The sequence below is a fragment of the Megascapheus bottae genome, chromosome 24 (assembly GCF_031878675.1).
Source record: "Megascapheus bottae isolate mThoBot1 chromosome 24, mThoBot2.hap1, whole genome shotgun sequence".
NCBI lineage: Eukaryota > Metazoa > Chordata > Mammalia > Rodentia > Geomyidae > Megascapheus > Megascapheus bottae.
Genome location: NC_143532.1, coordinates 9,861,128 through 9,885,092, shown reverse-complemented (window position 1 = coordinate 9,885,092; position 23,965 = coordinate 9,861,128). Strand labels below are relative to the sequence as shown.

The following is a 23,965-nucleotide window of genomic DNA, read 5'->3' as shown; positions in this document are numbered from 1 at the left end:
TGCTTTGAACCTCAATTCGCAGATCTCAGCTTCCCAAGTTGCCAGGATTTTGGATTTGAGCCACCATGCCTGGCTGTTTTTGTTTGTGTTTGAAGATTCTTCATCTTGCCTAAAGTAGTGCTTTGTACAAAACTCCTTACCTTCAGGGTTTCATCCTGTTGAGTAATCCTGGTCACTCTGCTCCTAAAAACTACAATGAAATACTGCCTGGTAATGGTTAACGTAATAGTTTTGTTACTGTTGACCTAAAGACGAGGCAAATGTTAATAATTGGTAGAGTTGGGAAATTGAAGTACTACTACAGGGGTAGTTGATGATGCTACTCCGGCCTGTGATTGAAGGAGAGGTAGCTGGAATCGAGTGAGTAGGAATGAGGTCCGGTAGAATCCTCGTTGGCATAATAGGAGAAATACTTCTGGCTTGGAAACAGGAAATTCCTCCTCAGCAGGACATTGTCTGTCTGGCTTGTCTTTGTGTGGACTGTTCTCCAAGGCGCCATGCCTGTATTTGGTCCACGGTGGCGGGTACTGGTGTGGTGTATTAAAATCCAGTCCTGGAAAGCTGGCTCCTCTAGAGGTGTTGGGCAATTGGGGCCGGCTGGCAGCCAGCTTCTGATGTGGTTGGCTGCCTGGCTCACACCTCTCAGGTGCTGGGGAGATGGCAAGATCCAATGGCCCCAGGCTACCACTGAGGCGGGCAGGGTGCCACCACCTTCCAGAGCTGCCTTCCTCCTTTGTCTTCAGGAGCCCAGTAGGCCTGGGCGCTGGCTTTCCTGTTCTTCAGGCAGGCTGTATAGCCTCACGACAAGGCTGCGGTCTAGTCCGCCTGTGGGTTGTATTGGGCAAGGTTGGCCTGGCTTGCTTTCTTCCCATTTAAGAATAGGAGTTATGGATCTGAGGACTTTTCCTGTCAGATTTCTAGCCAGTATCTTCTGTTGGATAAGATACACATGCAGAATGCAACTATCTCCCCCCCCCCCACCCCCAGTATTGGAGCTTGAATTCAGGGCCTGGGCACTGTCCTTGGACTTTCTCAAGGCTAACACTCTACCACTTCAGCCACAGCACCAATTCCAACTTTTTCTGTGTATATGCCTCGAGGAATCGAACCCAGGGCTTTGTTCATGCTAGGCAAACACTCTACCGCTAGTCCATGCTCCTGGCCCACACACATATCTCCTTTAACTACTGGTATTCGATTGTTTCTTTGCTGTGCTTTGAGTATTTAATGAATCTTAGATGCAGTAGACTAGTGTGGGAGCTTTTACTGATTCCCCAATATGCACTATGGTTGAACCTTGCCACTGGTCTTCAGTTCTAATTTTTGTTATGGAGAAACAAAGGAATCAGTTGTCACTTATTGGGATAGAGATGGACGTTGTGTGGCTCTTATGAGGTTAAGTCAACCAGAAGTTTAGGGGCCTCTTTGTTTTTGTGTGTTCATGTCATAGTTTCTGGGTTGCATTAGTGTTTTATTGATGATTAGTGTTGTGTTGCTACTGTAACAAATCACCACATACTTGGTAGCTTGAAACAACACACCTTGTGTTATACCTGGAGCCCACAGGTCCAAATTTTTGTAGGCTAAAGTCAAGTAGTTGGACATGCTGGATCCTTTCAGAACTCTGTGAAGGACCTTTTAAGCCCATCACATCTCCTGTCAACTCTGCCTTCTCCTTTGTCTTGTTTTCAGGACTCCTGTGATTACATCAGACTCACTTGGATAATCCTGTCTCTAGATCCTTAACTCAATCCTGTCTGCAAAATCTCCTTTGCCATTTAAGGTAATACATTCATAGGTTCCACATATTAAGATGTGGGCATGTCGGAGGGATGATATTCACTCTGTGGTAAGGGTCCTGGAATGGGTGCAGTTGGCAGAGAAGAAAATCTTCTCATGACCTGGACTCAGGTGGCTTCGAGAGGGCAAAGTGAATGTCAGTGTCAAACCCAAAGCTCATAGACTTCTTTTTGTCCCAACAAAGAACTTTTCCCTAGAGATAGAGGAGGATGTTTTGACATGAACTTTGGTGGCCTCTCCACTCTTTAGATAATCTGACATTGTTTTGTTAAACTGTATTTTATTTGTCATGGGGCTTGAGCACAGGGCCTGGGCACTGTCCCTCAGCTCTTTTTTCTCATGGCTAGCATTCTACCACTTGGAGCCACAGCACCAAAGTGGTTTTCTGATGGTTAATTTGGAGGTAAACGTCTCATGGTCTTCCCCAGCCAGGCTGGCTTTGAACTGTGAATCCTCAGATCTCAGCCTCCTGAGTAGCTAGGATTACAGGCATGAGCCACCAGCCTTGGTTAGCCTTAAATCTTAAAAAAGGAAAACAATCTACCTGGGGATTGGTGATGCAAACACAGACGGTATTAATCAGAGTGGCATTTGGTTGAGTGGCTTCTTATTTTGAGTGGAGCTGGTGTGTCTGACCTTGGGGTCGTGGAGGGGGTGTCGTCTGAAGATTCAGCCTAGCAGGCAGACTATAGAGACCTCTGCCTATGGGTTCTGTCATTTTATGAGATGTCTATAGAGTCAGCTCCCTGGAGAGGAGGAGACTGAGATGAGGTCACCTGGTCCAGCAGGTCAGCAGGGGGGAGGTTCAGCCCAGGGGTTGTGTGCCCAGCCCTTTGGTAAAGCAGCATTTTCTCTTTGATTTATCCTAAATGTTCATTCTACTATTAATGACTGCTGGACAAAAAGGGATTAGTGCAGCTGGCCGGCCTCTCCCCCCTGCACTTTCACACTTCCCCTTGGCTGCCGACCAGTTGAAAGGGCAGTTGGGTTTCCTGTCCGTCTTTTGTTTGAGCTGCAGTGAGACCCCCTGGGTTTAGAAGACAGGACCTGAATGGGGCACCGGGCTGAGCCGTGAGCTGCATTTGGCACGTGGAGGGTGGAGGTGGGGTGGTTTCCTTCCCCAGAGTTGGGCATTCTTAGCCAGACTCGGCTGTCAGCTGGGTGGCTTGTTCCCAGCAGGGAGAGACTTGCTGGGCCCTGTGGTGTCTGAACTATCAAAGGGCCTTGCTCTGTGGTGGGAACTTAGTGCTTCCTTTTCGGCGGGGGCGGGGTGGGGGGGTATGATTTTGTGGTCGTGTACTGCAGTGAATGGAAGCCCCGGGTGTTGAGTATCTTTAAGAGTATCTCATCCATATAAGATACTGACTCCTGAGGTCCTGACTTCAGCTGCTAGTCTCCTCTTGCCCACAGCAGCCCTGTGAGTGTTGGCAGCCTGCAGTGAGTGTGTGTTTTGAGATGTTCTGAATGAATCCCTAGGCTTTAGAAGTACTACCTTATCTTTGCATAAAGTGTTCTCGATTTTAAGTAATATATGATTGCATTTTTCCCCCCCATATTTGGACTAGTGTACTCATTTTTCATCCATGTGGAATGAATTTTTTTTGAATAGATGAGGCATTAAATAACCACATCTCACTAATAATACTCCCCAGAGTACATAACATGGTAGTGTTTGCAATTATGTAGACGGTAATCTGTTGTGTGCAGGCGTGTGGATTTCTGTTTACTGGCATCCTTCATTATAGGGTAACATAATATACAGAATTTCCCAGTTGCAGAAATTAGAAAGTAGGAAATAGATTTCTTCAACATAAATTGGAAAACTGATTTATGGAGTTTATTTATTTATTTATTTTTACTCAGTATCACAAGTTTATGGGAAGAAAGGAAGTTAGTGTGTCATTACACTTATAATCACATATTAATTCAATTAATTTGGGATTGAAATTCACTTTAAGTAATAACGGATACGTCTACAGCAACTGAAGATACATAGCATCATATTTGTAAAGCTGGGAAATGCTACGGGAGAAGATAGAGGAAACTTCTTAGATGTAGTGGCATGAGTGAGGCTTCAAAATGGCAGCCTTGCTGAACTCTAATCAAATCTAAAAATAAGTTCTCCCTCTTCCTTCAAGCTCTTAATTCTTCTGGACTTCAGAATGATAGAATGAGTGATTTCTTTTTTTCTTCCCCTATTACTTCTTGAGGTACAGCTGAATCATCTTGGGACAACTCTTGCACTGTGAGACCACCGATGAAATTTCATCAAAAAGGCATGGAGATGTACATGATGATTTACTTAGATGGTAAACCTGCGAAGGTTTTAGTGCATTCACTGTGAGAGAGCTTTGCTTTATAAGTTAATTTTTAAAGAGAGAATGTATCCATGCTAAACATTTTTAGGGGGTTTGGAGGAGACATCCCTTCTCCTCTCTTTCAGTGCTGAGATAGCTCAAATCATTCATTTCTCCAGAATTGACATGATCAGATTACCTATGCAAGGGGTGTGGCCACTGCAGCATTAAAGGAGACATTGTTTGCTACGTAAACATTAAGTAGGATTTTCTGTATGACTGATTTTTCTGTTATTCCCATATTCAGCCTAGTGGAGTCATATTTTTCTTTGCCAGTTTCTTTCTTTTTTAGTGATTAAAGAAATCCTCCATAGACGACTTACTTTAAAAGGTTAAACTCAATTACTTGAAAATAGCATATATATATATATATATATATTCTTTTTCAGAATCTTACTTCGGTCAAAGAGGAAATAAAATTACTGCTGCAGGATCATTAGGAAATGTTAAAGTGCCGTGAGTCGAAATATATGGGTTATTGCCAAAGTTATATTTAGGGGCACAGTCATAGCTTTAAGTCCTTTCATTATTAAATTAAAAAAAAATGCAGTCAGATGAATTAAGTGTTCAACTCAAAGGTAGAAACAAGAAGCCTAAAAATAGCTGGAGAAAAGAATGCTAAGATATAAATCATATCAATTATTAGACAAACAGATAAAAGCATTGAGGTGATAAATCTAAAAGCTATTTATTTGGGGATTAAGAAGTGTGGGTCAGTGATAGAGCACTTGCTTGGCAACTCTCAGGCCCTGAGTTCTAATTCCATTATTCTCCCCCTTTAAAAAAAAAAAACAAAGTGGAAACTACTTATTTGGGCAGGGGGAATCAGGAACTAGGCTGAGACATTTTATAACTAATGAGGAACAGAGAAAACTCACATATCCAAAGTAAAGTTGAGTTGATGCAATAGAAAAGGGCATCCAGTTGTAAGTTATATTTGAAATAATTACTTTGCAGTATAAAATATCATAACTTAAAATATAACAACTCTGAAAGTCTCAGAGCTGTGGTTATTTTAGGAAAATGATTCAGACGTCTGAAACTTTTAAGCCAGGAACTAGGAGAGATTGCTGAACATTAAAAGAAAATAATAATACTTCCATAAAAGGCCCAGGACACAATAATTTTTTTCAGTGCTTAGAAAAGGAGATAAAGCATCCCAATTGATTTCGAAAAGCCAGCACAGCTCTGTGAACCAACATAACAAATGTTATGTAAAAAAAACTCCGAAAAGGATGGTTATAGTGACACATGCTTATAATCCTAACACTTGGAGAGCTAAGGAAGGAGAACAGCAAAGTTGAGGCCATTTTTATCTCAAAAAAATAGAAATGTACAAGACTGATCTCAGTCATAAGTGTAGATGCAAAAATATGTCAGATAAAAATAGTCACAGATTTAGTTGGGAACCAATGGCTCACACCTGCAATCCTAGCTATTTGGGAAAGCTGACAACTTGAGGACGGTAGTTTGAAGCCAGCTCAGACAGAAAAGTCTGATACTCTTTCTCTACTCAGAAAAAGTCAGAAGTGGCACTGTGATTCAAGTGGTAGGACACTAGCTTTGATCAAAAGAAGCTCAAGGACGGTGCCCAGGACTGGTACCAAAAAAGAAGTCACAGAGTTAATTTATTAAATTTTATGAACAAGTGATAATCATCTAAGGTTTATCCCAGAAAGTTAGAAGTACTTAATAGTAGAATATTTTTTCTTGGAATAATTTTGTAAGCAGAGCAAAGAAGAACATGACAATCTGTATTAGCAAAGGCACTTGGTATTTTCTTTGTTCCTAGTATGCTTAGAAGATAACAGCAACAACAAAATCAAGCTACAAAGAGATTGCATTCACTTGGTGGAGAAACCTGCAGCCAGTGGCTTCAGACATAATAGGGAACCAGGAGACAGCATTGTGAAATTAAAAACAGTGACTACTCAGATCTCCTCCTCCTCCTCCTCCTCCTCCTCCTCCTCCTCCTCCTCCTCCTCCTCCTCCTCCTCCTCCTCCTTCTTCCTTCTTCTTTCTTCTTTCTTCCTTCTTGTTGTTGTTGTCCTCGTCAGTTGTGGGCCTTGAACTCAGGGCCTGGCCCTGTCCAATAACCTCTTTTGTGCTTAAGGCTAGCCCTCTACCACTTGAACTCCAGTACTACTTGTGTGTGTGTGTGTGTGTGTGTGTGTGTGTGTTTTGTGGGTCGTGGGGCTTGAATTTGGCCTGGACGCTGTCTCCAAGCTCCTCAGCTCAAGGCTATCTCCCTACCCCTAGACCTGGGCATTGTCCCTGAGCTCTTCAGCTCAAGGCTACTGCCCTACCCTTGAGCCAAGCCTCACTTCCCGTTTTCTAGAATTGGAGATTATATCTCAGGACCTTTTGTGCCCGGGCTGGCGTGGAACCTTGATCCTCAGATCTTAGCCTCCTGAGTAGCTAGGATTACAGGCATGAACCACTAGTGCCTGTGCCTGGCAACTACTTCAGGTTTTTGAGTGACCAGTTGGAGGTAAGAGTCTCATTTTCTTGCCTGGGCTAGCTTTGAACTGTAATCCTCAGATCTCAGCCTCTTGAGTAGCTAGGATTATAGGAGTGAGCCATTGGCTCCCAGCTCAGATACCCATTTTTTTTGTCTTGCCTTATTGAGTTGCCCGGAATGTACAAGCCAAGGTAGAATAATAGTCAAAACGAGACAATCTGAAATTCAACGTTAATGACTGTATGTAAATGAGCGGAGATGTGACTAGAAAATCCTTTCCACTCTGGACAACCAATATAAACCAATAATAAGAAAGAAACAAAGTGCTTTCCTAGCAAGCTTGAGACCCTGAGTTCAAACTGTCATATTGCAAAAGCTGTACAAAATAGGTATTTATGGTCATTCATTTATAGGTGATAAAACAAAAGTCCAGAGTATATAAGTAACTTGCTTAATCATCCAGACTTGAGCACTGATCTAGTTGACGCAAAGACCAATAATCTCCTCCACTCTACTCTCAGGCATTGTGTAGTTCCTGGAAGCTTGTTAGGCAGGAACTTTATCACTTGAGCCAAACCCTGAGCCTTTTTTGTTTTAGCCATAGCTAAGGGTCTTAAGTTTGTATCTGGGCCATCTTGGATCATAGTGTTTCTGTGTATGCTTCCCTCATAGCAGGAATGACAGAAGTATGCTATTACTGCCACTACCATGAGAGTTTTAAGTAATCAAATGGGAAAAACCAAGAGATATTCTTCATAGTATATATTACCATAAATTCTTGGCAAATTGGTAAGTTTAAAAGTAAAACAAATCAAGCTGGCTGGTGGCTCACACCTGTAATCCGAGCTACTTAGGAGGCTGAGATCTGAGGGTGACGGTTCAAAGCCAACCCGGGCACAAAAGTCCATGGGACTCTTATTTCCAGTTAACCATCAGAAAACTGGAAGTGACACTTTGGCTTAAAGTGGCAGAGCTCTAGCCTTGAGTCAAAAAGCTCAGGCACAGTGCTTAGGCCCTAAGTTCAAGCCCCATGACCCACCAAAGAACCCCCCCCAAACAAAAATGTATGCATAAAGCTAAAGAGTACAGTACTTGTCCACGTGGTAAGTCCAAGTGTAAGCTTGTCCAAGTGTAAGCTACTTTTAAAGTTTTGCTTTCTGAATTCTGAATAGTCCAAATCTATTTCATAATAAGAAAATAAATAGATCTGATAGTTCATGACAGTGTCTTATCATCGAATAGTGCTGATCTGTGATTGTGTCTGGAAGCTCCTTGGAGATTGTTCAGTCTTGTGAATTTGTGAGAACCTAATTAAAAAAAAAATCAGCAAGAATGCTTGATAGAATGTCCTTAGGCTACTTAGCCTTCATTATTTATGATGTTTATTGTAAGCATCCCTGGTATGTATTTATACAACCAGTGGAAGTCTTCAAGGTGTGCAAGCATGGGGACACACCTGGAGGCCTCAGAACACACCTTTGCACCCTTGAGCTCTGGTGGTGAGCGTCCTTTGTGTCGTAGAATGTCATCAGCTTTTCTGACTTGTCACAAACTCAGAGTAAAATGGAGTCTTGGATGGGGGTTGTGCTGCTGAAGATCTGAGTCCCTCCCTTCCCAGTCTCAAGTTAAACACAGCAGGAATACTCTTACAGGGTGGGGAGACTGTGGGTTTCCTAGGGAGCCAGCATGGTTCTGTGTTAACCTTTTATGCTCCAGAGGGAAGCTGAGGGATGTGAATGGGATTCCTGATGAACAGATGGTAAGTATGTTCAGTTTGATCCCCAGACAGTCAAGTTCTCTTATCGCTGGGCTGCATGGTCCCTGGCTGACTTTGAGCCTTGGTTTATTGATTTGTGAAAGGAGAAAGCTTACATCATTCTTCACTCTTTCAGTCAGGAAAGACTCTGGTGTGAGCTAGAAGTGTCTTTGGTTATCTGTGAGTATGGAGAAGCAGAAGGGCTTGTATGTGTCATAACAGGTAACAGGTTGGCTCCTAGTACCTCCCTGGGCCCAAGGGTAAAGAGAAAACAACTAGCAAGCCCAGTTGGGTTGAATGAGGATTCCAGTGCTACCATTTATTGGCCAAGAGTTTTATCTTTCCATGTGTAAAATGGAGTCATGTGCCAGCACTCAGGAGGCTGCTCTAAGATCTGAAGTTTAAGGCCAATCTGAGATATGTAAGGAGACCCAGTCTTAAAACAAAAAAGTCCGCAAAATGGGGAGGTGTATAAAAGACCTGTGCTTCATGGCTCAAGCACCTTTGTTATTGTCTTAACCGTTTGTGTGGCTTGGACTGCGACTTAGCTGGGTGCTAAACTCTTAGGGGATCCTATCTGAAGGCGTGGTGGGGGAAGGGCCCTATTCTGAACTCACTATTTGTTATTGTGGATGTTGACAGGGTATAGTTCCTCAAAGTCTCCCAGATGGAGAACTTTTGTTCCTGGCTTGTTGGTGGCTGCCCTTGGGCCTTTCCATGAAGTGGCCCCCAACAGGACACTTGGCTTCCCATTGAGATAGTGACAAGACAGTTGCTACAGTCATCCACCTGCATCTCAGAAGTGACACCCTCCATTCTTGCCCAGTTCTGTTAGTGTTCTGCTGGTCAGAATGAGTTACTGCTTGCATGTAACTTATGCCCAAAGACAAGGGGTCACACAGGATGAGAGTGAGAGGAGGTGGTATTGGGGGCTGGTCTAGATATTGCCCATCAGAGGTGTTAAGGGCCAAGTGAGGTGTGGTTTGCTAAACTGTCTACAAGAGTTGTCTCCTCCCTTCCCTCTCCCCCCTCAAGTCACGGGAAAGGTTCTTCTCCCCACAGGATCTGACATCTTTCCACAGTCCTTTTTCCAGTTAGGCCTTGAGGCATCTGCTGGCTGGCCTGTTAGACTTGCCTTAGGTTTCTGGGTCGTGACACACCTAGAGTAATTTGAGAGGGAAATGGGTGTTCAGCCTCTGAAATTGTGCAGTGTTAGGCAGCCATTCTGAGGGAACACCCCAGAGCTGTAGGAGCCTCAGGGAAAAGCAGAGCACTTCCTGTCGCTGCCCCTGGACGCTGCTGCCATTCATGTGCTGAAGGAGGAGGCCAGGCTGGCACATCCTTTGGTTAAGGGATACTCCAGTGGGCTGAGCTGGGTGCCAGACATCGCCACAACCCTAGGAAATGAGTAAGGAAAAAAAAAAAAAGAAAGAAAAGAAAAGGAAAGCAGAGTCCTGCCCCTAGAACAAGCCGAGCTTTGTGTAGAACAGGCTCCAAATATGAAAAGCCCATTGTTCCCAGATGGCTTTTTAATTAATGCTCACCACTCACACCCATCAGCTTGCCAACAAGAGCCGCCTCCTTCCTTCCTTTCTCCACGTGCTGTATATCGCTCGCCCCTCCCCAGTGCCTTGGGGACAGGTCAAGAAACCCTGGGGCATGTGCACGTTTGGAGGGTGGGGGCGAAATGGAGGACCAGTGGGTAGATGGTGGCTCCTCCTTTGTTCTGCCCAAGGTACTTAGTTGGTGAGCTACCCCACCTGTTGAAGAGTAGCTCCTTGTATTTCTGGATTTGGGAGCCAGCTCTGTTCCCTGTGGGTTCTGGGAACAATGCCCAAGCCTCAGCCTATTCCAGCCCTTCCCTCCAAGCTCTGTTGTACACCTTCTCTTGCCCACAGCCAGAACAGAGTCCTGGAATGAACTGTGCTTTGTACGCTTCCAGTTCTCCTGGCGGGAAATGGATCTAGGAGCTCTTGGAGGTGAATTTGGACCTAGGAGCCTGTAGTTTGCCAGTGGTGCTTTCTAGATCAGATCCCTGGTGAGATCAATCTGTCAGAGAGGAGGAGAGAGCCAAGCTCATGTGCACAGTGTAGAAGGAATGGGCTGTCTTCAGCGTCACCACCACCACCTTTGCCTGGAGCAGAGATGTCTTACCCACCTTGTGAGGTGCTCCCCAGTACGGAGTACTCTGGACAGACCTCATCATCCCCAGGCCAGCCAGTGCCCAGACCTGAACTAAACCTACAGCGCCAGGCTGCTTTTCTTTCAATTATAGTAACTCCTGGGCCCGTGGAGTTGTCCTGGTTTTGTCCAGGCCTCCAAATGATTCAGGTAAAACTTCGTCCAATCACAAAAAATGTAATTTTATAATTTTTTTTTTCATGTCCAGAATCCACTGTGTGCAGCCAGAGCAGAAAAAATTCAGGGTGAGTTTCATCACAAGGAGAATCCCTCACTGTCAGCCACACACCAGTGCAGAGATGGTTTTGTGTGGCTAGCATAGAGTTAACTCCATGTTGTCAGGAAGTTGGTAAATTTTCAAGTTATGGAGTTGGGAGGACTTTAAATCAAGAAACCCCAGGGGTCTAGTTTAATGGTAGATGAGGCCTGGAGAGAAGATTTGATGGGACCAGATAAGTTGTACAGGATTCCTTGAAAATCGGCTAATTCCAGGCCCAGCCAGCTTAACTTCTTGACATGTCACCCAAGTATAATTGTAAATGCCGTGGGAAAGAATCTTGAGTAGGAGGAAGTTCTGTAGAGCCTGCAAGTGATTAGAACAAGCGTGAATTATTACAGCGAGCCCATATTAGCATGATGGTCTAAGGTCTCAGCAGAGGAGAAGTTTGAGGTTTGCAGTCATATGGTATTGTAGCCACTAACCTTGGAAAGCCCACTGAGCCCTTGGAATGTGGCTGATCTGTGTGGAATTGTGTGGAGAGTGTAAAACACGACAGATTTCCCAGGCTGAGTGTGACAACAGCATACGCTACCATTCATTTTACCTGTATCTCTTTTCCTTGTTTTTAAAATTTAGTAGTTACTAGCTAGGTGCTTGTTGTTGGCTCACTCTATGAAAGTCCATGAGACTCTTTTCTTTGCTTTTTTAAAATTTTTTTGTTCATGGGACTTCAACTGTGGGCTAGCACTCTACCACTTGAGCCACAGTGCCACTTCTGGTTTTCTGGTGGTTAATTGGAAATAAAAGGCTCAGGGACTTTCGTGCTTGGGCTGGCTTTGAACCGCCATGCTCAGATCTCAGCCTCCTGAGTAGGATTGCAAACGTGAACCACCAGGATCAGCAAGTCCATGAGACTCTTATCTCCAGTTAACCATCACAAAACCAGAAGTGATTCTGTGGTTCAATGTGGTAGAGTACCAGCCTGAATGAAAGAACTCAAGGTCAGTGCTCAGGCACTGAGTTCAAGCCCCACAACTGACAAAAATAAAAAATTAATGTGGTCACTAGGAATTTCCAGTATTTAGATTCAGCTCTCATTTTAATTGTAGGATTTACATGGAAGAGGAGTCAGTAAAGGGAGCCCAGTGATGTGTTGGCTGAGGATGTTGGGCAATAAACTTGGTAGAAAGTCAGGTTGTTGCCCCAGGAGGGCGTTCTGTGAGTGAGTCCATGAGGCCAATCTGTGTTTGTTTCTTGGATTAATTTAAGACAGTCACCTTCAGCTTGAGACCCTTCCAGCTGTCATTTGACTGTGAGTTAGAGTCAGATGCTATGGCCAGGAGAAAAGACTGCCTCCTCCCTCTCCTTCCCCCACCCCCCACCCTTCCTCCCTGTGCTACTCCCCCCCCCCCCATATGATGCCTTTGGTGTGTCTGTACTGTGGGAAGTCCTAGAGGGAAAAGGGATTGCTCAAGCATTAGAGCAGCCCTCCAGGATAAAGGATATGGTTGCTCAACTTGTGAGACCTTTCGGGGAAGATCATGATTGCTCAAACAGGCCCCTGGACCCTGTGAATCCAATCATTCAGGTTACATAGGACCACGAGACAGCCACCACTGAATTCCTCCCTGGTGTCATGACCACCATGACGTGGTCCTTAGCAGGACCAGCATCAAAAATCAAAATAACAACGACAAACCATCCATGTACAGGTGCCATGATACATAGTGGAACAATCTTTCCCTGAAGATACTGATTGGGGGTTGGAGTTGGCAGCTAGAGGGGTTCCACATACAACCTGTGTGTGAAGGTCAAGTGCCTTTACATGGAGCAGACTCAAATTCTGCTTGTGCTTTTCTTTCTCAGAGGTAGCTGGGGAGGAGGGTCTTTTTTTTGAGCAAGACCCAGCAGTTCCCTTCTAGAGCACAGAAGATCTTGACCCCTTTGCACAGAGGAGGGATGGCTTTCTTGGCCATTGCAAATATCCAACCTCATGCTTGGCTTTTTGACCTCTTTGGGGAGGGCTGGAGGGTTCACAGTCCATAGTACTATCTCCAGAGCCAGAGGAATGGGAGAGACTTTCTGCTCCTTTTAAGCTTGTCTTTGTGGTGATCCTGTGTCCAGAGTACCGGTCAGACCAGTTCATATCTGGCTGATGGTTATCAGCAAAGTAAATTTAACTCTATGACCAGAAACAGCCTGTAGCATCTGGCAGCTTAGGTTTACCAAGGGAACTGCCAAGATGACAGTGGTGTGCCTCTCATGGGGCATGCATGTGGGAGGTAAGGGGGACATCTAAGCCCCCAGATCTGCCCACCCACTGGACTCTTCAGTCAGCACATATGGAGCATACAAAGTTGGCCTGGCTTCATGGACAGTTGGGGATTGGATTTGTTGTTAGCATATTTGGTATTTGCAACTTCTCTGGGTAACCTCAGGGGTTTAGATTCCAGCCCTTTATCCGGGACCTCTTCGTGCTCTGGATGCACTGGTTTACAGAAGATAAAAGGCTCCAGTGCCTGCCTGTAAGGAAATAGAGTCTAGTGAGACTAATAATTATCCAGGCAAATTGTTACCCACATTTAGGGGCTTAGAAGAAGAAGTTAAGGATAAGTACACATAACTGAGAGGAAATCCACACTAGGAGAGTCACCCTAGAGCAGAACACTGCAGAATTCCAGAGCCAAAGGGCCCTGGTAGCTAGCAGATCCCAGCATGTATTTGTGTTCTCTGTCTGCACTGTTCTCATGGTGTTCCTCTGACCCGCTGATGCTTACACCCAGACCTTGCCTGCGTAGTGGTAAGGTGCCAAGGTCCCATGAAGCCGGACTCATATAGCACTCCTAGAATGATTCCCATGTTCTCTCAACACTGCACACACATCCCTGGGTCACAGGCTCCAAGGACTAACTGGCAGCCTTTGCCTGTATTTCATGTGATAGGAATTTGGGGGCTGGTTTGGGGAGAGAACTATGAGAGCTGCAGGTGTGGGTGTGATTGGAAGGACAGCGAAGGTGTCCACTGGAGAGGTTTTTGCCAGCAGCTTAATTTCCTTTATTTCAGGACTGGAAGTTATTTAAATTACTTTATAGACTTCCTGTTTCCTTACAAGAGCTCATTAAGCCCAGGCTGAACTGCTGCTTTGCCCTAATGGAGCACTTGGGCCTGCAGTTCCCATTCCGTCCTCTAGGGCACCCAGATGGGAGAGGACCGTGCTGAGAATAGAGGAGCGCCTTTGGGCAGCTCCTTTATGGTGACACTTGTAGACGTCGATTATAGCTCGACATTGATGGTCTTACTCAAGGATCAAGAGTCACACAGTACTCTGGACTCTAGATGATTTCCTGGAACTTGTTAATTTCTAGAGAAGTGACAGCCACACATCTCATCTGGTCTCAGGAATGGGAGCCCTGTTTATACTTTTGGGGATTGGAGCTCAGCCTTGGACTAAATGGAGCATTAGAAGCAGACAGATGGATGCAGAAGGCTAAAGATTCTCTTGGTGATCAGGAAAATGTGCCGGTGTAATTGCCGATTATTTAACCCTCTGGTTTACTTGGTGGGTGGGAAGGTTTCCAGATGGTTTCCGGGAATGCTCAGTATTTTTCTAGCTTGCTCTTGGACAGGTGTGTGTTTGACTTAGATGATATCCCTTTGAATTTGCCAAGAAAATAATTTTAGACGAGCAGGAAGCACCCCCACCCCTCGTGCATGTTTAATTGTTCCATCAGGGGGAATCCTGCCCCAGAGCTCATGGCTGAGCAGGTTGCAGAGTGCTAATTAGAAATAATAGCTACAACAAACAGGTGCTCAGAGGGCACAGAGATGGTGTCAACATCAAGGAGCTGTGGCTGGCTCCCTGCAGATGCGTGAGCCAGCTGCTCATGGGCCGTCCACATGGGGAGAGGGGGAGAAGATGGCAGGGTTTCCTGCAGCCTGGTCTTCCTGGACTTCAGTGGCTTTTGCCCCATAGTTTGAGGCTTTGTTTATGCACTCTGTTTAGTGTTTACTATGTTTCACCTGATCTGGAAAAGACTTGGGACTCCTAGGAGTTGGCATGCCTGGAGATTCGGGCGGGGGAGTGGTTCCTTACAGGCAGAGCGGAATCTTTCTAAAGTTGGAAGTAATACAGGAACTTAAATAGAACCCTAGCCAGGCTTGTATGTCTTAAGTGAATGCTGAGTCTTAAATATTCATTTACAATGTGAAAGTCTGTAATTTCTTTATAAAGAATTCTAAAATAATAAAGATGACCTGGTAGGCAAAACTCCCTTGTATTTTCTAAAAGCTTTTGATAAGGTCCCTCATAAAAGATTAAGAGAGAACAAAACCACAGTGTGGTGCGAAGTCCTTGTTGTGGATTAAAAAATGATTAAGTGATAGGGAGCAGAAGAACCGCTGGTGGAGACCCACTGCTCATAGAGGGGAGAGGTTAATCGAGGGGCGTCTGAGGACTCCATCACAGGGGCCAGAGTTATTAAGTATATTAATTGTTGGGAGAAGGAAGTGGAGGGTGAATTAGTGCAGTCTGCTGCTGCTACCCTCATTTCTGGAGCTTAGACTCAGCCCAGTTACAACATGTGGCGAGCACATCAGGAGTCTGGACAGTGCCGCAATGGGGGATGTGAAATTTGAAGTCTGTGGAGTGACTTGAGATGAGCAAAAAGTACAGTCCACGTGGTCAAGCTCCCATGCCCCTGACCCTGCCGGCCTCGTTGAGGGTGAGAGCTTCAAAAGTTGTCCTGGGCAACAGCAGAGCCAGGAAGAAGCTTTTAAAGTAGAAAGCAGACATGAAGGACGCAGGGGTGGAGGTGGGCTTGAAGAGTACAGAGTTAGCTTCGGGAGGATGACCCTCGTCTTGCTGTGCCGAAGTTGGGGGAGGGTGTCCCCTTCCATGTGTTAGAGTCGGGGAGATTAGAGTCGTGTAAGGGTGAGGCTGTTTGTGGACCTGCCACTGTCTTATGTCGCAGTTCATCATGCTGATCTACGTTAGCTAGCAGAGGTGGCCAGTTGGACAGGTCTGCCGGAATTAGGAAAGACCAGTAGATGAGATGAGGGTGACCACATGGTCGGCTCTCTAGAATCTTCTAAAGTGGATAGTGGTAGGACACGGATGACATCAAGGAGGATGGGTGGGGGATGGGGCAGCCTCCCTTCCCCCCACCCAGGCAGTGGTGTGTGCTCCTTGGCTGTGCTGCCTTGTTGCCTTTCTTTCCAGAACCTCTCCACGGCTGCTTGCTGCACTCATCCCTTGGCTGAGATGAAAGCTTATTATGCAGGACAGTCTACCTGGAGAGCTTCTGTTTCCTGAATGGTTCTTTCAAGCAAGTCCTGCACTCCTTCCACAGCCACTCTCCTCTATTTACCAATTTTCTTTTGTAGCTGACCAACTCCTTATCCAAGTCCCACTTTAATTAAAACCTGGCCTCCCTCACAAATGTTGCTGAATCTTCCTTTTCAGCTGTGAGCAGATGTCTCTTTGTGGGTTGGGGTCCATGTCAGGGCCCCCCCAGGGAATCTCTGCAATCTTGGTCCAGCATAGTTAGAAGCTGCAATTACTGCTTGGTGGCTAATTACCCTGCCTAGCATTAGATCAGTGTACAGAGGGGGCTTGGAGCTTGTCAGCAGAGGTCACCCAGAGGTCCTCTCACTCAACAGCCCTCCTACGATAGCTGGACATGGAGAAAGGCGCTAATAGGGGGAGTGAGGGGGCCATCTCCGCTGCAGGTCCTTGCTGGGGGATGGGAGAAGCAGAAGCGCTATTGATGACTGGAGAGGTCACAGGGGCTGATAACTCTTCACATGACCCTTCTCAGGAAGCCCCGAGGAAGGCCAAGAAGCCTTTGCCCTGGGAGGTGGTGCTAGGGGGCTAGATGGATAGATGCCGTGAGGAAACCAGGACAGGCCGTCTGGTGACTTCATGGCTTTCTGTTAGGGATATCAGTGCTATTCAGCCCGAGAAGGAAACAGAGCGCTCTAACTTTGGGGCATCGTTTTTGTTCTCTTGTGATATATTACTTCTGTGAATTAATTGGCTTTAAATCCCTCTTTGACTACCTGCTTTTGTAGCATTCATTGCAAGCAATGATATCTGAGGATTCACAGATATGGTCCAGTTGTGTTGGCTAACATAAACACTCAGTAGATAACAAATGAATGTATACCATTCACCCAGGTGTCACCAAGTGTGAACTTAAACATACTAGGCAAATGCTCTGCCACTGAGTTGTAAACACCCCCCCCCATGAATCGTATAAAGATTTTAATGGTTTAACTACATAAAATACTCAAAGACTTAGCCTTCCTTTATTTATATCAGGATACCTCTACTCTACTCTGTAGCTTATATCTATACCTCTACTCATATGAACGTTAAAAAATTTAAAAATATACATCTATACACATGCACACATTACTTATATACATGCATATTTATATGCATATTTATTTGATATGTAGACCATAATGCATATACACATAGCTATAACTAGAGCCCCTTTCTTTTCTATATCCAGCTAATTTTCATTATAACATTTCTATACATGTTTATAATATATTCCAAGTGATTTTACCTCCACTATCATTCTCCCTACCCTTCTTTCCCCTTCCCAAACAATTTCAACAGGCTTCATTGTTCTATTTCCAGAGTTGCATATAATTTGTTTGGATAATTTTCAATCTCCTTCATTCTCTTTGCTGACTCAACTTTTTCCTGCCAGTACCCTGGCTCCCCCCAATCCATTACTCTTTTTCCTGCTTCCCATTTCCCATTGATCAACAGCTTTCAGTGAGTTTCTTCATGCTGTTTACACACACACACACATACCCCTCTCCGTGTGCACACGTGCACATGCGCGCATACACACACTACAATGTATTACAAAATTATTCTCCTTTCCTCTTCTCCTTTCCCTTTTTCCTTCTGAGTAGTTGCTTAGGTTGATTCATGGAATTTGTAGCTTTTATTTTTCCTGTTATCTTTTTTTAAAAAATTTTATTGTAAATATGGAGGGGTTACAGTTACATTCACCAGATAGTAGGTGCATTACTTCTCACACATTGATATCCCTTCTCATGTTTTTTCTTCATTCCCCTCCCCCCGGAATTTGCAGCTTTTAACAGGCCTTTTTATTGAAATGTCAGCTCAGAACATCACTTCTACTGCTACATACTACATACAAATCCTCTAGTATATTTATGCTGTATATGTCTAGTGTACACTGCAGTAGTTTAGTTTATTAATACCAAACTAATCCTGATCTGTAATATTGTGCTATGTAGAGGATGGCTTTTCTATTGGCCACGCAAGGTGTTACTTTAACGCCACTCCCCTATCTGCCTATTGGGTACATTGTTTGAGAAAAAGGTTTAAAATGAGGAGGGCTGGCAAAGAAAGAGTTTGCAGCTCTTCCTGGGTGCATGTCTTGTAACATCATTCTGTAGATTACAGCAAAGTTGGAAGTGCTCAAGTTCTCTCATCTCTTCAGCCCTGCACTGGTTGGGACAGGCCTGGACTTCTCCATAGCTCCCCCTTCAAATCAGGGCAAGATCAGTGCGCTGTTGATGGGGACCTCGATGGTGACCTCAGAGACAGGGACCAACATGTTGACTGATAATCTTCTTCCAGTCTGAGACCCGGGGCTCTGGAGCAGTTTCAGAACTTCGTGTTCCATCTTTTGCACAGGTACAATGCGTTTTGGTGGGCTTGGAGGTCTCTAAACCAAGGCGGAGTAGTGTGCTCCCCATTGTCATATGTGTGTGTGTGTGTGTGTGTGTGTGTGTGTGTGTGTGAGAGAGAGAGAGAGAGAGAGAGAGAGAGGGAGAGGGGAGGGGGCGGGGGGGGCCTGTTCCTCCTCTGTTTTCAGCTGGATGAGCTTATCTAGACTAAGATACAGAACTGTTTGATGTGTGTCACAAAGGCACAGAGAGGAAAGAACCTGTGTCTGGGCAGTTGAGCTGGAGTGGGCCTAGGGTGTGGCTGTGGAAGCTGGGGAGGGGAGAAGGTGCACAGCCTTCATGCCCTCTGAGCCAGAGGATTCTCAGCCCTGTGCATGGAACATGCTTTACAAAACCCATGTTTTATTGAACTTGTACCCAGGGTACTCACCAACCCTCCCTCCCCCATACAACTTCACATTCACATCATGAATGTATAATTTGATACCTGGAAATTCGTGTTGGGTGGAGCTGGAAGGCTCACTCAGCTTTTAGTGATTCAGACGCTTGATTTAGGGAACTCTGGGCTGGGTCCCAGTTCTCCTGGTACTAACGTGTTTTGCCCAAACCATTGCCACCTAGTTCTTCTCCCCTGAAATGTTCATACAGCATGTTTCTATCGTTTAAACAAATGAAGGGATGTTGACTCCTAAGTTGACTGCCTGCGTTCTGTTTCTTAGCTAGCTTCTCCCACCAGCTGGTGGAATTTAACGGCACTGCTCCTACTTCATTTCTTGCTTCTTCAAGGCATGGCCAGTAGCACTGAAAAAAAATGCAGTAATTATGAGTGGAAACTAAAGATGAAGAATTATGGACAATTTTGCAGTGTGAATTTATAGTGTGTGCTGATGGTTGTAGGTTTTGTTGGTGAAATTATTTATTGTGTTGACACATGCATTACTGTGGGGAAATCACGGTTTTTAGTGTGTGTGTGTGTGTGTGTGTGTGTGTGTGTGTGTGTGTGCGCGCGTGCGTATCACTGACCTGTTGCAGAAAATCAGCACCATCAATAGTTAGGAATGAATCCCTATATCTGTGCTTTTTGGAAGTGGAAATTTAGAGTGGGGGAGCTGCGATTTGTATGTGCTGTGCATATGAGTGAGTGAGTGGAGTGAGTCCCCTGAACAGCGGTGCCAGATGAAGCCTGGTGGAAGCTTCCTGATGCTGGGAGGGGGTTCGGAGTGTCCTCAGATGACCACAGGGAAGGTGGGTGATGAAAAAACAGCTCCAGGGCTGCCAGGGCTCGCTGGCCATTCCTTCCTTGTCCTGTGCTTGGGAGCTATTCAGGGTTTGAGAACTTGACTTTGGAAAGCTTCTAAATTTGTTCTTAGCAGGTTGATTTATTTTGTTGAGGTCAAATTAGAGCTAATGGCCCTAATGGTTTACAATGCTCCTAAATGGTTCTTAGCACTTAGGCAGGCTCTGCTGGCTGTGGTGGGCGGCTTTCCAAGTATGGACCATATTGTTCTTAGGGTATGTTTTCTGTTGAAGTTGCTGTCGAGAGTACAACTAATCTAAGCAAGTCAGGTTAAAAAGGGAACAACAGAATTAGTCACACTCAACCTTAAACTTTCTTTTGGTGTCAGGTCCATGACAGTTGTTTGTTGGCATGGACCCCATGGCATAGGTGCATGGGTGGGCATCCAATCTAGAATCTGGTAGATGATGTGTGTTTGTCCATTGTGTCTTTCTTAGGAGTATATGGTTCGTGAAACACAATGATAGGGGAGCCTCAGATTTTCCCCCTGGTTATTCATGGTTACCAAATAGTTCTTGTATGAGCAGGTAACCAGGTTAACCGATCCTCTTGTGTCCCTTCCAGCCATGATGCAGTATCTGTGAGTTCATGGCGAGGTCTCTGGCAAAGGACTCATACTCTCCATAATACTGGCTCCAGGTCTCTGATTTCTGTGCGATTGTGAATAGGTAGGGCAGAACTAGGTGACTACAAAGCTGCTGCATGTTTCCACTCGTCCACAAAATTAAACAGTGCATGTGCACGCACAGGCACGCTTATTGGGCCAGTGACCTCCTGCTGCTGCTGGGTGTAGCCAGAATGGAGATACCTAGAAGCGTCCAGGCTCCTCTGAGGAAGCCGAGAGGGGTGGGTTTGGCCAGGTATGAACATTTCTGAGCAGTTTCTCCATGTCTTGATTGAGAAAAGAAGATAAAACAAAAAGAATCAAGGCATGGTGGCTCAAACTTGTTATTCTAGCTGTTTGGAAGGTGGCGATTGAGGGATTGTAGTTTGGGGATTGTGGTTCAAAGCCAGTCTGGGCAAAAAAAAAAGAAGTTTCTTAGATTGCATCTCAATCAGTGGCTGGGCGTGGTAGCACGCACCTGTTTTCCTAGCTACGGGGAAAGCAGAGTGGATGGCTGCAGTGGTATATGTTTGTTATCCCTGGTGATGTGGGGAAGCACAAATGGAGGGTCACAGCCCAGGCCAGTCTGGAGCATAAAATGAGACCTTTCCTTAACCAACACACACAAAAAAGAGCTGACAAATTGGCTCAAGTAGCAGAGTACCCACCTAGCAAGTATGAGACCCTGAATTCATATCCCAGTGCCCACATCCTCCTAGAAAAGAAATGACTGGCAGGCTGCTTACCTGAGAATTGTGCTTCCTAAATTGCAAATTTGGTTTTGGCCACTCTGGATGGTGAGGGATGTAGGTTTGACTTGTGATTGCTAATGGAATGGCTCCCTGGTATTTAAAGCACCTGGGTTCTTGAACACGGTTTATTTGCCAAGCTTTGAAGAACTAAGCCTACTATATTTCATCTCAGGACTCTATAGTTTCTCCTTGAGCAAGTTGAAGAATGTAATGTTGCCTGTTAGATGTCTACTGTTAAGAAAAGTCTTTGCATTCCAGTTCTTGAATGTGGTGTTGTAGCATGGGTGACTGTGCTGGCCGTTTCAAAGCATAGAGCTGTTTTTGTGACCAAGAAGGAATTAATTTCCACTATGAAATGAAAGTTAAGCTAGTCAGACCACTAGTTTATGCCTGGAATGGCTGTACTCCTAGCTATTCTTGAAGCTGATATCTGGAGGATAGCAATTTGAGGCCAGCCTGGGCAGAAAAGTTTGCTGGATTCCATCTTTAATGTAACTAGTAAGAAGCTGAGTGCTGGTGGTTCATAATCCTAGCTAGTCAAAGATGTGAGGATAGTGGTTTCAAGCCAGCCTAGGCAGGAAAGTCCATGAGACTCTTATCTCCAGTTAACCACCAGAAAATGGTATTAGAGCTACAGCTCAAAGTGATAGAACACTAGTCTTGAGCAGAAAAGTTTAGGGACAGTGCCCAGGCTCCGACTTCAAGCCCCACAACCAATAACAATGACAACAAAACAGCAAAAAGCAGGGCCAGAGGCATGGATCAAGTTTCAGAATACTCACCAGTTGAGCAAGTGTGAGGTCCTGAGTTCAAACCACAGTACCGCCAAGTTACTAACTAACCTGAGCTGGCATATAGATGTAACGGCCCAGCTCACCAGCCAAAGTCACCACTGAGTTGTGTTGGATATGCATTCTAGAATTGGTATTTAGTTGCATGGCCACCAAGACGTTTTAATTACCACCCAAGGTGGTGTGGTTTTTCAAATGTGTTAGAAAAAATGGCCGTCGTCAGCCTGAGGGCCCTTAGCAGTCCCCTCTGTCAATAAAACTCAATTATCACACCAAGGGCTCCAAGGAGGAAATCTGAACTCCCCGTCTGTCTGCCAACTGCTCTTTCCTTCCATCCTCTTTCCTGAACTTGAGGGCAGAGCAAGAGAGTTAAGGTGGTCAGGTCTTTAGGCTTCTGAGAGGTACACTTCTCCCAGGGCAGGTCTGTCACTTGCCCTATCACCCTAGGGGTAAGGCCTGGATTTTGGTGGTGATCCAGGGGGTGGGAGTTTGTGGGGAGAGGCATGATGAAAATGAAAGGCCTTGAAATGGCCAATCTTTATTAGTTTTGTAAACAGCTTTAGGAAGCGCTAGGAGCATCTTGCAGGGACCCTGCAATTATCATAATAAACAGTTTTATCATCTGCTTGGCAATCAATATTGTGGCTTATGCTGCTTTAGTATCTCAGTGGTATTGATTACTTTAACAACTATGCTGCGGTCAGCTTCCATTAACCCCTGCTCTGCCGGCAGGGCCTATGCCTTCCATGGTTGGATGGGAAACTGCTCTGGTTGCAGCCTAAGCAAGTGCCGGAATTTGACAGCTAGCCAGTGAGACAAAAACAGCTTTTATCTCAAAGCGCCTGGGAGAAGGAAAGGTTTTAAACAGCGGATCTGGAAGCTAATGCAACTTCGTAAAGGCATCTTTTTTGTGTGTGTGCAGAGACAGTAAGTAAAGCAATTATAGCAGTGGGGTTTCAACTGTGACTCAGGAATCTCAGTGTTAAAACAGTGAAAATTTCGGGTCACCCTTACCTTGGGCCTGACTGCTAGTCCACCTCACTCAACTGTCCCCCTGCCTAGGGGCAAGTTGGCAGAAGTGGGATCTAATCAAGGATAGTGGCTCTTGTGCCACAGAGATTTCTTCCAAGACGACTCTGGAACTTGTTTTGTGATCCACTTTTTACTTATAGAAAGAAATTACTTGTTTGGAGACAGTTTTTCACATGGAGAACTCAGGCTACCAGGGACCAGTGAGTGTCAGCAGCCAGGAAGCAGATCATTGGATGACACTGGTGGAGAGGGTTTCAATGCCACGTGAGGTCATCTCATGGTCACTGACTGTCCTGTCCCTGGTCTGGTTCGTGTCATCTGCTAGAATGAAGGTGACCAGTTTGATTTTTCTCTGGAACAGCTGGAGTTCATCCCCCAGAACAAGAAGGTCGGCAAAGCTTGAAGGGATTCAAGATTCAATAGTAGCAAGTCACATTTGGAAATTTTGGCAAGATCTTGCCATTAGGGTCCTGATGAGTGTGTGTGTGTGTGTGTGTGTGTGTGTGTGTGTGTGTGTGTGTGTGTGTGTGCATGGTCTACCCCCCCCCCCCCAACAGTACTAGAATTTGAATTCAGGGCCTTGCTTCATAGACCACTTGAGCCATGTTACCAATTCTTTCTGCTTTTGATCTTTTTTTGGATAGGGTATCATGCTTTTTTTCTCTGGCTATCTTCAGACTAACATCTTCCTATCTTTTCCACTGGCATAGCTAGCATGCCAGGAATGAACCACTAAATCCAGCCCACAGTTGTTTTATTTTAAATGAAAGAGGTACATATATCTATGTATATGTACCTGCATATATAAGCACACATCTACCATATGAACATGTACATATATATCTACACATATGAACACATAATATGTGTAAGCATAGAAAAGATGTTTGCCATTGAACTTACATAGCATAGTGAGGGTGAACCCCTCTCAAAGACTAGCATGATGTGCTCAGCATCATACACCCAACGACAGAGGTGTTGTTCAACCTGAATGATGTTGACTTCTGACAGGAAACCATTTCCCACATCGAAGGGTG

At 45.1% G+C, this 23,965-nt stretch overlaps 1 protein-coding gene across 1 annotated transcript in view; it reads left to right on the top strand.

The window, feature by feature from the left end:
* Zfhx3 (zinc finger homeobox 3) overlaps positions 1–23,965 on the top strand; it is a 235,925-nt gene that overhangs the window by 39,687 nt on the left and 172,273 nt on the right. The gene's annotated exons all lie outside the window — the stretch shown is intronic.